Here is a 12918-nt window from a genome sequence, read left to right as displayed (position 1 = left end):
GATTGCATGGTAGCTGAAGGAATTCTTTCCAACATTGAACGGAGCTCATTGACAATGCCAATGGTCCCAGTAGCCAAGAAGAATGGGTCTCTCAGGATCTATGGTGATTTAAAGTTCACCATCAACCCAGTAGATCAATAACTTCTGTCTATGATAGAGGATATGCTTGTAAACCTCTCTGGGGCAAAGTACTTCAGTAGAGTGGACTTAGCTGAGGTATGCCTACAGATGGAGATGGAAGAAGAGTCCAAAGTGTTTCTCACCATAAACACTCACAAAGGGCTTTATCACTATAATAGGCTTATTTTTGGAGTAGCATCTGCTCCTTTACTCTGGCAGAAAGCTTTGGACTGGGTGCTGCAAGGCTGCCCAGGCAATCAGCGTAACCTGGATGACATCATTGTTACTGGTGAAGAAGATGAGGAACATAACCAAAATCTCATATCAGTGCTAAAAAGATTAGAAGATTGTAGACTCAGAGCATGATGCAGCAAGTGTGAACTCTTTAAACCAAACATCACATACTGTGGTTACACCATTGATACACAAGTTTTAAAAGTTCAAAGTACATTTATTATCAATATTCGTATATTGTATACAGCCCTGAGATTTGTCTCCTACAGGCAGCCACAAAACAAAGAAACCCAAAAGAACCTATTAAAAATAGAAGACTGTCAAACACCCAGTGTGCAGAAAAGAAAACAAATGGCCACAAAGTCAGTCATTGGTGCAGTTGATCCCCAGGAGCCCATAAGTTGCAAGCCACGGCCTCAGTTCAGTGCAAAGAACTATAAATCTTGTGGAGCAGTGGACTGAAAACTGGCCGATTTCTCCCCTCCAGCCCCGACACCCTGACCTTTACAATCTGGCCTGGCACTTAAATTGGCCAAACTTCAGGCTGTTCCTCGTTCTCAGACCCGGGCCATGCATCTTCAATATGTTTTTCTGCCTGTGCCCGACCTTTCCAATCTGGCTCAGTGCTTGTCAACCAAACAGTAGGTTGTTCCTCCCTCTCAGGCCCGAGGCTGTGCCCTGTCACCCCAACTCAGCCTTGCCTCAGTTCTGCTGCATCAAATCACCTTCAACAATGGCCAAAAATTGCTCATTCTCTGCTCTCAGGTGCTGGCCCAGCCACCTCGATTCGGCCCGTACCCATCACGCCTCAACTGTCCTGCACTTTTGAGAATTCATTTCACACTGCAAACGTTGTCTTAGACAAGACACCTGCCAAACCTGATGCCACTCCACAGGTCCAGAGGCGCTGTCCTGAAAGAAACAGAGCGCCACCCAAAAGACTGAACCTTAAGAACTGTGAAGTTAGTTATGGGCTGTTATTGTGAGAGCATGGTTATTTGGAACATGAGTTTATGAAAGGGAAATTGAATGTTTTGTACAAATATAGTTTTATCTTTTATTAATCTAAATGGGGAGGAAGTGTAATGTATGGATCTATTTTCACAGCAATGAGCACCCCTAACATTAGCACTACATATTGATCTGTTGTCTGCACATGTGCTATTGTCTATGCATGCGTATCGTTCTCTCTCTCTCTCTCTCTCTCTCTCTCTCTCTCTATCTCTCTCTCACTGCAATGGGAATACACCTGTTAAAGGGATCACCCACATGCATGCTTTTATTTAATCAATTTGTAGTTGTGCACGGACACAACAGGCTCTCTTTCTTGGAGGACGCAAATACAAGATCAAATTCAAGAGGATGACTGATCATGGAAATGCTGATGGATTGTCCTGTTTACAGTTGGAAATGGAAACGTCTGAAAAATTTACAGAAGAGGACCCTTTTCTTGATATATACTCCCTAATGCAAATTGAAAGTGTTCCTGTTAGATGACGATCCAAAGGGAAATCAGAAAAGACCCACACAGTCTCAGATCTACATGGCCACCCAAAATGGCTGGAATGTGCAGCAGAAACTCCAGTTCTCCCATTTTTACCAGTACCGGGATGAACTTGCCCCTGATAGGTGTTGCCTTATGTGGGGCTTGAGAATTGTTGTACTCTCCAGGCTGAGAGCTAAAGTGTTGGGAGGAGCCACCTGCTGGTCATCTGTGTGGGCAAAGTGAAAATGAGAACATTGACTTGAAGCTCTGTCCAGTGGCCTGGGATAGATCTGCAGGCCGAGCAGCTTACCATTCACTGTACAGGATGCCAACATGCCAAAAAGAACTCCACCCCCGCCCCCCCCCCCAGGGAATTGCCCTGGCAGAGGATTCATGAGGATTTTACTAAACCATGCATGGGCACATATTTCTTTGTAGCAGTTAATGGAGCTGAAAAGTGGCCAGAAGTGTTCCCAATCACCTCCACTGCAGCCTCACACCTGTAGGATGTGTTGAGGAGCCTCGTCTCAAAGACTGATGTTTCAGAACACTTCGTCAGTAACAATGGACCACCGTTTGTTGCAGAATGGTTTCAATCGTTCCTGAAAGTGAACGGAATAAGTCATTAAAATGGCTTGGCAGAAAGATGTGTATATATAAGATGACTAGAAAGCAATACCTTCCATATTTGAGTTGAGATGCATTCTCTATTGAGGGAGTGTACAACTAAGCAGGCGGGGGTGTTGTATATTTAATATTTCAGAAATATTTCAGTAATATTGTAAATATATTGTTTGATTGGCCCTTTGTTTTTTGTATGGTTCATTATGGATGATATGTAAAAGTATGTGAATGGCATACGTTATCACACCAACACATCATATGGGCGCGCCTCACTAAAAGTAAAACATATACAAGTTATCCCTGGCTCAGTCTTTTTCTTTCAATTAGTTTTATGTTTTGAAATTACAAAACATAACAGAGATTAAGTTCCAAACTACAGAGATGATAGATGTAGGAGAGTCACTGTTGATTAGGAAACTACAATAAAAGTTTAAACAATAACCAAGAAATTACTAACTTTGAAACAACGAATACAATAAACTCCATTAATCCAGTACACTTATGACTCTGGTGATGCCGGATGGCAAGTTTTCCTATCTGCTGGGTCAGAATTCACTGATACCCCAACACACTTCCGATTCACTTTTCGTAATATGTTTTACAGTGATTCAATATAGAATCAGAATGCAGTTTAATACCACTGATATGAGAGGTGATTGATAAGTTTGTGGCCTAAGGTAGAAGCAGATGAGTTATACAGCTCTTGTTACATGCACATGCAGGTCAACTCTTTGAGTGATTATGCAGAAAGTTTGAAGTTAATAACTCATCTCCTTCTCCACAAACCTATCAATCACTCCTGATGAGTTATTAACTTCAAACTTTCTGCATAATCAATCAAAGAGTTGAACTGCATGTGCATGTAATGAGAGCTGTATAACTCATCTCCTTCTACCTTAGGCCACGAACTTATCAATCACCCCTCATATATGCTGTGAATTTTGTTGTTTTGCAGCAGCAGTACAGTTTAAGATATTCAGTACATATTACTAGATTCAGCACTGTTGTGCCGTGGGGGTGGAGGGGGTGGTGGTGGTGGTGTCCCGTTCCTCTGCTTGCCTGGCTATCCTGTTTTGACCCTGGCTTGGAGTACCCACTGTTAAACATCTAGGTCTGTAAGTCTGTTCTTGTAGTCACCCTGGTCTGAGCTCCCTTCTGTTCCTGCCTGGGAGGTGGCCCTGCCCAGGAGCTATGCGGACTGCCCTGAGGACTCCGACCCGTTCCTACCCCTTGCTTCTGACAGGTGATGCCCTGCATCCTGCCCAGGTGCCCTGTAATCTGCCCAGGCCCCTGTGTTCCTGCCTGGGAGGCTGGGCCCTGCCCAGAAGTAATGTGGCCTGCCCAGGGAGCTATCCTCACAGCATTCTTTGTCCCATAGATCCATCCTTTAGCCTAGCCAGGGTCCTGCCTTTGCCATGAACTCCAGGGTCCTGCCTTTACCGTGAACTCTCTGAACCCCAGGATCACTGTTGCATGCCATGGTCTCCCCATCTGGTTCTATCCTTTAGTTGTTCCTGTCCTGCCCCTAGTACTTCAGTGCCTGTGTCCTGCATTTGGGTCCAGTCTCCATGTCCCCCTTGTGACAACATCCCGCTCAGTCAGCACTGATACGCCATGGAGTGTGTTCTCTCCACTCTCCTCTCTGTCAGGAGGCAGTATGCAAGACTAGGCAAACACCTCCACATCCCGCTCAGTCAGCACTGATATGCCACAAGGGTGCTCTTTTATTTTCTCTGAACACCAGTGACTATGTCTCCAGTGATCTATTAGTAAAACTGAGAAAGTTTGCAGGTGACACCACTGTCATTGAACTAATCAGTGGAAGGAACAAATCCTAGCACCACCACGAAGTAAACAAGCTAATGTCATAAGACCATAAGACACAGGATCAGAAGTAGGCCATTTGGCCCATCGAGTCTGCTCTGCTATTCCATCATGGCTGATTTATTATCCCTTTCACCCCCATTCTCATGCTTCTCCCTAACCTTTGATGCACTTACTAGTCAAGAACCTACTTAACTATATACAGCGCTTGGCTGCCATAGCCATCTATGGCTATGAATTCCATAGATTCATCTCCCCCTCTCTTTGGCTAAATGAATTCCTCCTCATCTCTGTTCTGAAGGGATCCTCTCCATGTCCACTGTAGGCGTTTCAATGTTCAATAGGTTTTGATGAGATCCCTCCTCATTCTTCTAAACCAGCCTAGAGCAATCAAACGCTCAACACATGTTAACCCTTTCATTCCCAATATCATTCTCGTGAACCTCCTGTGGACCCTCTCCAATGCCAGCATATCCTTTCTAAGGGGCCCAAAGCTGCTCACAATACTCAAAAAGTGCAGCCCGACCAATGCCTTATACAGCCTCAACATTACATCCTTGCTTTTATATTCTAGACCTCTTGAAATGAATGCTGACATTGCATAGGCCTTCCTCACCATCGACTCAGCCTACAAGTTAACCTTTAAGGAAGCATGCACGAGAACTCCCAAGTCCCTTTGCATCTTTGTTTTCTGAATTTTCTCCCTATTTAGAAAACAGCCTGTATCTTACCGAAATGAATGACCATATATTTCCCTGCACTATTTTATCTGCCATATTTTTGCCCATTTGTGCCTCAATGACTGCTACCCAGTGGCACTGATCTCAACAATAATGAAGTCCTTTGAGCGGCTGGTTATGGATCGCATTAAGTCCATCTTCCTGCTACATTGGACCCTTTCCAGTTCACTTGTCACTCAAATCTGTCCACTGATGATGTCATAGCCTCTACGCTCCACTCAGTCCTGTCCTGCCTGGGAAATGGTGCCTCATATGCCAGGATGCTGTTTAATGACTTCAGCTCAAGGTTTTATATGCTCATCCCTCAGAAGCTGGTGGGTAAATTGTCCTTGTTGGGTCTCAACACCTCTCTGTGGGACTGGATCCCGGACCTCTTGACAGAAAAGCCACAGAGAGTCTGTGTTGGCAGAAACATCTCTACCTCCATCACATTGAGCACCACCGCTCCCCAGGGCTGTGTGCTCAATCCGCTGCTGACACAACCTCATCAACAATGACGATGAGACGGCATAGAGAGAAGGTAGAGCGGGTAGTAGAATAGTGCAAACACAACTCGAGTCTCCGCATGAACAAGAGAAATAAGTGACTGTGGACTTTAGAAAGGTGCAGGCTGACTATTAGGAGACATTGAAGGGACAATACCGAAACTTAAATTGAACAAGTATCAGAAAAAATTTATAAAAATTGCATTGGCAGTAGCCAAAAAAGTTATCACAGTTAGTTGGAAATCTGATTTATATTTAACTATGGATCGTTGGAATAATGAAATACATAGTTGTATTCCACTTGAAAAAATTATGTATAATTTAAGAAATGAATATGATATATTTTTGAAAATTTGGCTCCCATACTTACAAAAGATAGGATTAAATACATAGGTCCTTTGAAAATAAAATTATAGTAATTGGGGAAAGTAAAAAATAAATATCAAAATTATTTTGAACTCCATGGAGCATGTGGGGATCCTCCGATATCCAGGCAATCTTTCCCTTCTTTCTTTTTTTTTCTCTTTAGATAAGGGTTAAGGGGAGGGGGGAGGGTTAGTATTATCTGTTTTACTTTTTTTTACTATTACATTTATGCTTTGTAATTTCTAAAATTTAATAAATAAATAAAAAGAAAAAAGAAAAAAAAGAAAATATGAATCCTAGAGGTACTTAACACACTGGATACGCAGGACCCTCAGCATCATCAACAATCTCTCTGAACACCCCCCCCCCCCCCCCCCCCACCACCACCACCATCAGGCAGGAGGTAACGTAGCAAATCGGACAAGAACTTTGGGGTTTGGAAACAGTTTCTTCCCCCAGGCCATAAGACCACTGAACTCCCTGCCACCATCTCAGTCTCATCATGCAAGAAGCACCAGCAGCGTTATGATGTTCCTTGTGTCGTAAATTCACCTTATCATTTGTGAACTTATTTGCAGTAATATTAATGTTTGCATTATGGTTGTGAGTTCAATGTACTGTGTCATGCACCTTGCTCTGACGAAACAGTGCTTAGTTTGCTGGTATACATGTGTACCGTTGAATAACAATAAACTGAATGTGATTCTCCATATTGGTCTCAGTCCTCCTGCAGACTCCATGCTCTTCAACACTACCTGTCCCTCCACCTATCTTCATATCATCCAAATCATTGGCACATAATGTGAAAAGAATCAGTCCCAACACCTAGCCTTGCAGGACACCACTATTCATCGACAGCAAACCAGAAAAGCAACACACACAAAATGCTGGTGGAACGCAGCAGGCCAGGCAGCATCTATAGGGAGAAGTGCTGTCGATATTTCGGGCCGAGACCCTTCGTCAGGACTAACTGAAAGGAAAGATAGTAAGAGATTTGGAAGTAGGAGGGGGAGGGGAAAATGTGAAATGATAGGAGAAGACCGGAGGGGGTGGGGTGGAGCTGAGAGCCAGAAAGGTGATTGGCAAAAGGGATACAGAGCTAGAGAAGGGAAAAGATCATGGTTGCATTTTCCCCCCCACCCTCCTACTTTCAAATCTCTTAGTATCTTTCCTTTCAGTTAGTCCTGACGAAGGGTCTCGGCCCGAAACATCAACAGTGCTTCTCCCTATAGATGCTGCCTGGCCTGCTGCGTTCCACCAGCATTTTGTGTGTGTTGCTTGAATTTCTAGCATCTGCAGATTTCCTCATGTTTGCTTTTTAAAACCAGAAAAGGCCTCTTCATTCCCACTCTTCACCTCCTGCCAGCCAACCAATCTTCTACCCGTGCTAGTGTATTTCCATAACATCGCGGGCTCTTGTTAAGCCACCTCATAAGCAAAGGCCTTCTGAAAATCCAAGTAAACTACATCCACTAACTCTAACATGAGGAAATCTGCAGATACTGGAAATTCAGGCAACACACACAAAATGCTGCTGGAACGCAGCAGGCCAGGCAGCATCTATAGGAAGAAGTACAGTCGACGTTTCGGGCCATTTCAGGACCTGACGAAGGGCCTTGGCCCAAAAATTCGACTGCACTTCTTCCAATAGATGCTGCCTGGCCTGCTGTGTTCCACCAGCATCTTGTGTGTGTTGATCCACTAACTCTCCTTTGTCTATCCTGCCTGTTATCTCCTCAAAGAATTCCAGCAGATTTGTCAGGCAAGTTTCCCCTGAAGGAAACCATGCTGACTTCAGCCTACTTAATCATGTACATACCTCCAAGTACCCCAAACCCTCATCCTACTTTCCTCTGAGTAATCTCAACAGTTTGGAGCTGAATGCACTCAGAAACTGTGGAGATGCATATCAACTTCAGGAGAAATGGGTCTCCTCGCCACTCACTCATCGTCAGTCACTCTGCAGTCAGCACGGTTTCATCGTTCAGCTTCCTGAGCACCTCACACGACCTCACGAGGGAGAACCATATCTCCTTCTTTAACTTAAAGGCTTGGCAGAGGATGTTCTTCTTGTGGCTGTTGGTAAAATTACAGCTTCCCCAGAACGTACCAGTGTAATTCTGCTCTACCATCATAGAGAGCATCCTCACATCACCCATTACTATCTGGTTTGGTGCAGCATCCTCTCACAGTGTGTAAAGAAAACCACAGCGAACTGTCAGGAGAGCATTGACCACAGTCTACCATCACTGCAGAACTTATATGTGTCCAGGACCAAGAATTAGGCAGGAATAAGTCATTACGGACACTACTCACTTAGCCTTTTTCAAGAGCTCTCTTTGGGGAATTGCTATCATCATCACATACCTTGTCAGCAGTGTGATCGGGCTATTAACAGAAAAACCACGCCATCGTAAAGGTTTTTTCCCAGACAGTTAATCTGATCAAATATACTAGTTAGACCCTCCCATTCTACTTATTTCCTCAGTCATCTAAAACCACTTTTATAACACTGATTACATTGCAAAAGCATGCTAATATCTGCATAAGTACCTGCAGTTTATTCCATATCCCTACTTCTACCTTTACTTCCCAGAATTCTTTATTCTCTATAATTGACTACTGTTAACACCAACACAACACAGCAAATCCCTAACACATACAAATGTACAGTATATGGTAAATAAGGTTGACTCTTTAAAAAAATAAATCGTGCAGAAGATGAATAAGTGTTCAGAAATCTGATGGCAGCAGGAAAGTGAATCTACATTAAAACCATAAAACGTAGCACCAGAACTAGGCCATTCAGCCCATCGAGTCTGCTCTGCCATTCCATCATGGCTGATCCCTTGCCATATCCTTTGATGCCCTGACCGATCACAAAACTATCAGCTTCTGTCTTAAATATACCCATGGACGGCCTCAACCGCAGTCTCTGGCAGAACATTCCACAGATTTACCACTCTCTGGCTAAAAGAATTGCTCCTTACCTCTATTCTAAAGGGTTGCCCCTCAATTTTGAGGCTGTGCTCTCTAATTCTAGATATCCCCACCAGAGGAAACATCCTCTCCACATTCACCTTATCTAGTCCTTTCAACATTCGGTAGGTTTCAATAAGATCCCCCCACATTCTCCTAAATTCCTCTGCTGGCCCAAAACTGCCAAACACTCCTCATATGTTAACCCCTTCATTCCTGGAATCATCCTCACGAACCTGCTCTGGACCTTCTCCAATGATAATACATCCTTTCAGAGATATGGGGCCCAAAACTGTTGACAATACCTCACTGAGGCCAAACAGCAGCTCTCTGACACCTCCTCTTACTTACCCCTGGAACAAGACCCCACCAAAAAACATCAAACCATTGTCTCCCACACCATCACCACCCTTTTCAACTCCAGAGACCTTCCATCTTCAGCCAAAAAACTCATAATTCTCACACCCCGCGCTGCTCGGTTTTACCTCCTCCCCAAGATCCACAAGCCTGACTGTCCCGGTAGACCCATAGTTTCAACCTGCTCCTGCCCCACCAAACTTGTATCTGCCTACCTGGACTCCATTTTGTCACTCATAGTTCAGTCTCTCCCCACCTACATCCTGGTTACATCCCATGCCCTCCACCTCTTCAATAACTTCCATTTCCCCGGTCCCAACCGCTTCATTTTCACTATGGATGCCCAATCCTTATACACTTCAATTCCCCATCAAGAAGGCCTCAAAGCCCTCCGCTACTTACTGGACAATAGATGTCACCAGTTCCCCAACACCACCACACTCCTCCGGTTGGTGGAACTGGTACTCACACTTAATAACTTCTCTTTTGGCTCTTCCCACTTTCTTCAGACCAAGGGTGTAGCTATGGGCACTTGCATGGGCCCCAGCTATGCCTGCCTCTTCGTGGGTTATGTGGAACAGTCTATGCACCAAATCTATACTGGTACTCCTCCCCAATTTTTCCTTCGATACATTGACGACTACATCGGTGCTGCTTCCTGCACCCATGCTGAGCTCGTCAATTTTATCAACTTTGCCTCTAACTTCCACCCAGTCCTCAAATTCACTTGGTCCATCTCGGGCACTTCTCTCCCCTTTCTCAATCTCTCGGTCTCCATCTCTGGAGACAGACTGTCCACTGACATCTTCTATAAACCCACTGACGTTCCTAACTACCTCGACTATACCTCTTCCCTCCCTGCCAAATGCAAAAATGCTATTCCCTATTCTCAGTTTCTCTGTCTCTGCCGCCTCTGCTCCCAGGATGAGGCTTTCCATTCCAGGACATCTCAAATGTCCTCTTTCTTTAAGAATCATGGTTTCCCTTCTGCCGTCATCAATGATGCCCTCACCCGCATCTCCTCCATTTCCCGCACTTTGGCCCTCACCCCACCCTCCCATCACCACAACAGGGACCTAGTTCCCCTTGTCCTCACCTACCACCCCCACCAGCCTCTGGATCCAGCACATTATCCTCCGCAATTTCCACCACCTTCAACAGGACCCCACCACTAAGCACATCTTTCCCTCTCTACCCCTCTCCATTTTCAGCAGGGATCATTCCCTCCACGACTGCCTGGTCCACACATCCCTCCCCACAGATCTCCCACCGGGCACTTATCCCTGCAAACGTAAGTGCTAACCTGCCCCTACACCTCCTCTCTTACCACCATTCAGGGCCCAAAACAGTCCTTCCAGGTGAGGAAACACTTCACTTGTGAGTCTGTTGGGGTAATCTATTGCATCCGGTGCTCCCGGTGCGGCCTCCTCTACATCGGCGAGACCCGACGTAGATTGGGGGACCATTTCGTCGAGCACCTCCACTCCGTCCATCACAACAGACAGGATCTCCCAGTTGCCACTCACTTCAACTCTGCTTCACATTCCCATTTGGATATGTCCATACATGGCCTCCTCTACTGCCATGATGTGGCCAAACTCAGGGTGGAGGAGCAACACCTCATATACTGTCTGGGTAGTCTCCAGCCCCTTGGCATGAACATTGAATTCTCCAACTTCCAGTAATTCCCTCCCTCTCCCTTCCCCCATCCTAGTTTCACTCTGCCTCCTCCTCCAGCTGCCTATCACCTCCCTCATGGTTCTGCCTTCTTCTACTACACATAGTACTTACCCCTTACATTCCTTCTTCACCCTTCCTGCCTATCCCCTCCCTGCTTCCCCTCCTCTACCCCTTGATCTTTCCTCTGATTGGTTTTTCACCTGGCACCCACCAGCCTCCTCCTTCCCACCCTCCCCCCCACCTTCTTTATAGGGCCCCTGCCCCCGCCCCCTCCCTCTTCAGTCCTGACGAAGGGTCTCGGCCCGAAACGTTGACTGCTCGTTTCCACGGATGCTGCCCGACCTGCTGAGTTCCTCCAGCGCGTTGTACGTGTTGGCAATACTCAAGTGCGGCCTGACTAGCGTCTAATAAAGCTTCAGCATTAAATCCGTTCCTGTTTTTAACAAATGACATTAATCGCTCTTATAAAATACCTGTAAAGCCTGAATGGCTGAAAATGTAGAAAATAAACCGACAACTCTAGCACCGCGAGAGTGGAGATGGACTTTGATCTTAATTAACGAAGAGCCGCTGTCCTGCAAGAACTAGGAGGCCGCTAGATGGCGGCATCGTAGCGCAGGCTTGATGGGGAGGCAGGAAGGATAAACTGACTGGAACCTCGCACTGGAGTTCTGCACCAGTTGCTACCCCTCAAATTTCAGCTATTGGTTGAACAATTCAGTGCTTTAAAAAGAAAGCATTTGGATTTTTCAAAAAGTGCAGATTCGTTTTATTAGATGGGTTCAAATCCTAAGCTACCAAATAGACCAGAGTCATGAAATTAGTCTAGATTCTGTGAGTAATTGTTTATAAGACCATAAGACATAGAAGCAGAATTAGACCATTCAGCCCATCGAGTCTGCTCTGCTATTCCATCATGGCTGCTCCTGGATCCCACTCAACTTTATACACATGCCTTCTCACCATATCCTTTGATGCCCTGACCAATCAGGAAACGATTAGCTTCTGCCCCCACTGCAGTCTGTGGCAGAGCATTCCACAGATTTACTACTCTCTGACTAAAAGAATTCCTCCTTACCTCTGTTCTAAAAGGTCACCCCTCAATATAGAGGCTGTGCCTTCTAGTTCTGGATACCCCCATCAATGGACTCATCCTCTCTACATCCACCCTATACCCTATCTAGTCCTTTCAAATTTTGGTAGGTTACAATGAGATACCCCCTGCCCCCCCCCCCAACACACACACACACACTCTTATAAATTCCAGTGAGTACAGGCCCAAAGCTGCCAAATGTGCCTACTATGTTAACCCCTTCATTCCCAGAATCACTTGTGAACCTCCTCTGGACTCTCTCCAATGACAACACGGCCTTTCTGAGATATGGGACCCAAACCTATTGACAATACAGGTATTCCAAGTATGGCTTGACTAGTGTCTTCTAAAGGCACAGCATTATCTCCTGAATATTAAATTCCATTCCTGCTGAAATAAATGCCAACATTGCATTTGCTTTCTTTACCTCAGACTCAACCTGTAAATTAACCTTCTGGGAGTCTTGCACAAGGACTCCTAAGTCCCTCTGCACCTTTGATGTTTGAACCTTCTCCCAATTTAGTCCACTGTATTATTCCTTTTATGAAAATGCATTATCATGCATTTCCCAACACTGTATTCCATCTGCCACATTTTTGCCCATTCTTCCACTTTGTCTAATTCCTGCTGCAATCGCATTGCTTCCTCAGCACTACCTACCCCTCCACCTATCTTCATATCATTTGCAAACTTCGCCAGAAAGCTACACATGTGGCTAAAATAAACCTCACACTGTGAATACACAAGACTTCTAACCATTGAGATGAGCACTCAAATAAGCATATAGTCCAAGTGCTGGTCAATAGGATTAGTATAGATGGTCTGCATGGAGATTATAGGCCAAAGGGCCTGTTTCACACCATGATTCTTTGACCCTGTAAATTATTATGGAGCCCTTGCTCTGAACATGATTGAATCCCCTTGTCAACA

At 45.1% G+C, this 12918-nt stretch overlaps 1 long non-coding RNA gene across 3 annotated transcripts in view; it reads right to left on the bottom strand.

Moving 5' to 3' along the window:
* Nucleotides 1–12918, bottom strand: part of LOC132407613 (uncharacterized) — a 44350-nt gene that overhangs the window by 26913 nt on the left and 4519 nt on the right. For 2 of the 3 annotated variants that reach the window (XR_009516534.1, XR_009516535.1), the window contains exons 1-2: nt 11369–11456; nt 2322–2442 (exon numbers count right to left, since the gene is read on the bottom strand). This is a non-coding gene — a long non-coding RNA (uncharacterized LOC132407613). Of the gene's footprint in view, nt 1–2321; nt 2443–11368; nt 11457–12918 lie in introns of those variants that run through there. The other variant, XR_009516536.1, reaches the window with a different exon arrangement.

The sequence above is a fragment of the Hypanus sabinus genome, chromosome 18 (assembly GCF_030144855.1).
Source record: "Hypanus sabinus isolate sHypSab1 chromosome 18, sHypSab1.hap1, whole genome shotgun sequence".
Classification (NCBI taxonomy): Eukaryota; Metazoa; Chordata; class Chondrichthyes; order Myliobatiformes; family Dasyatidae; genus Hypanus; species Hypanus sabinus.
Note: the sequence above shows the minus strand (reverse complement) of the source record. Positions and strands in the feature narration are given on the sequence as shown.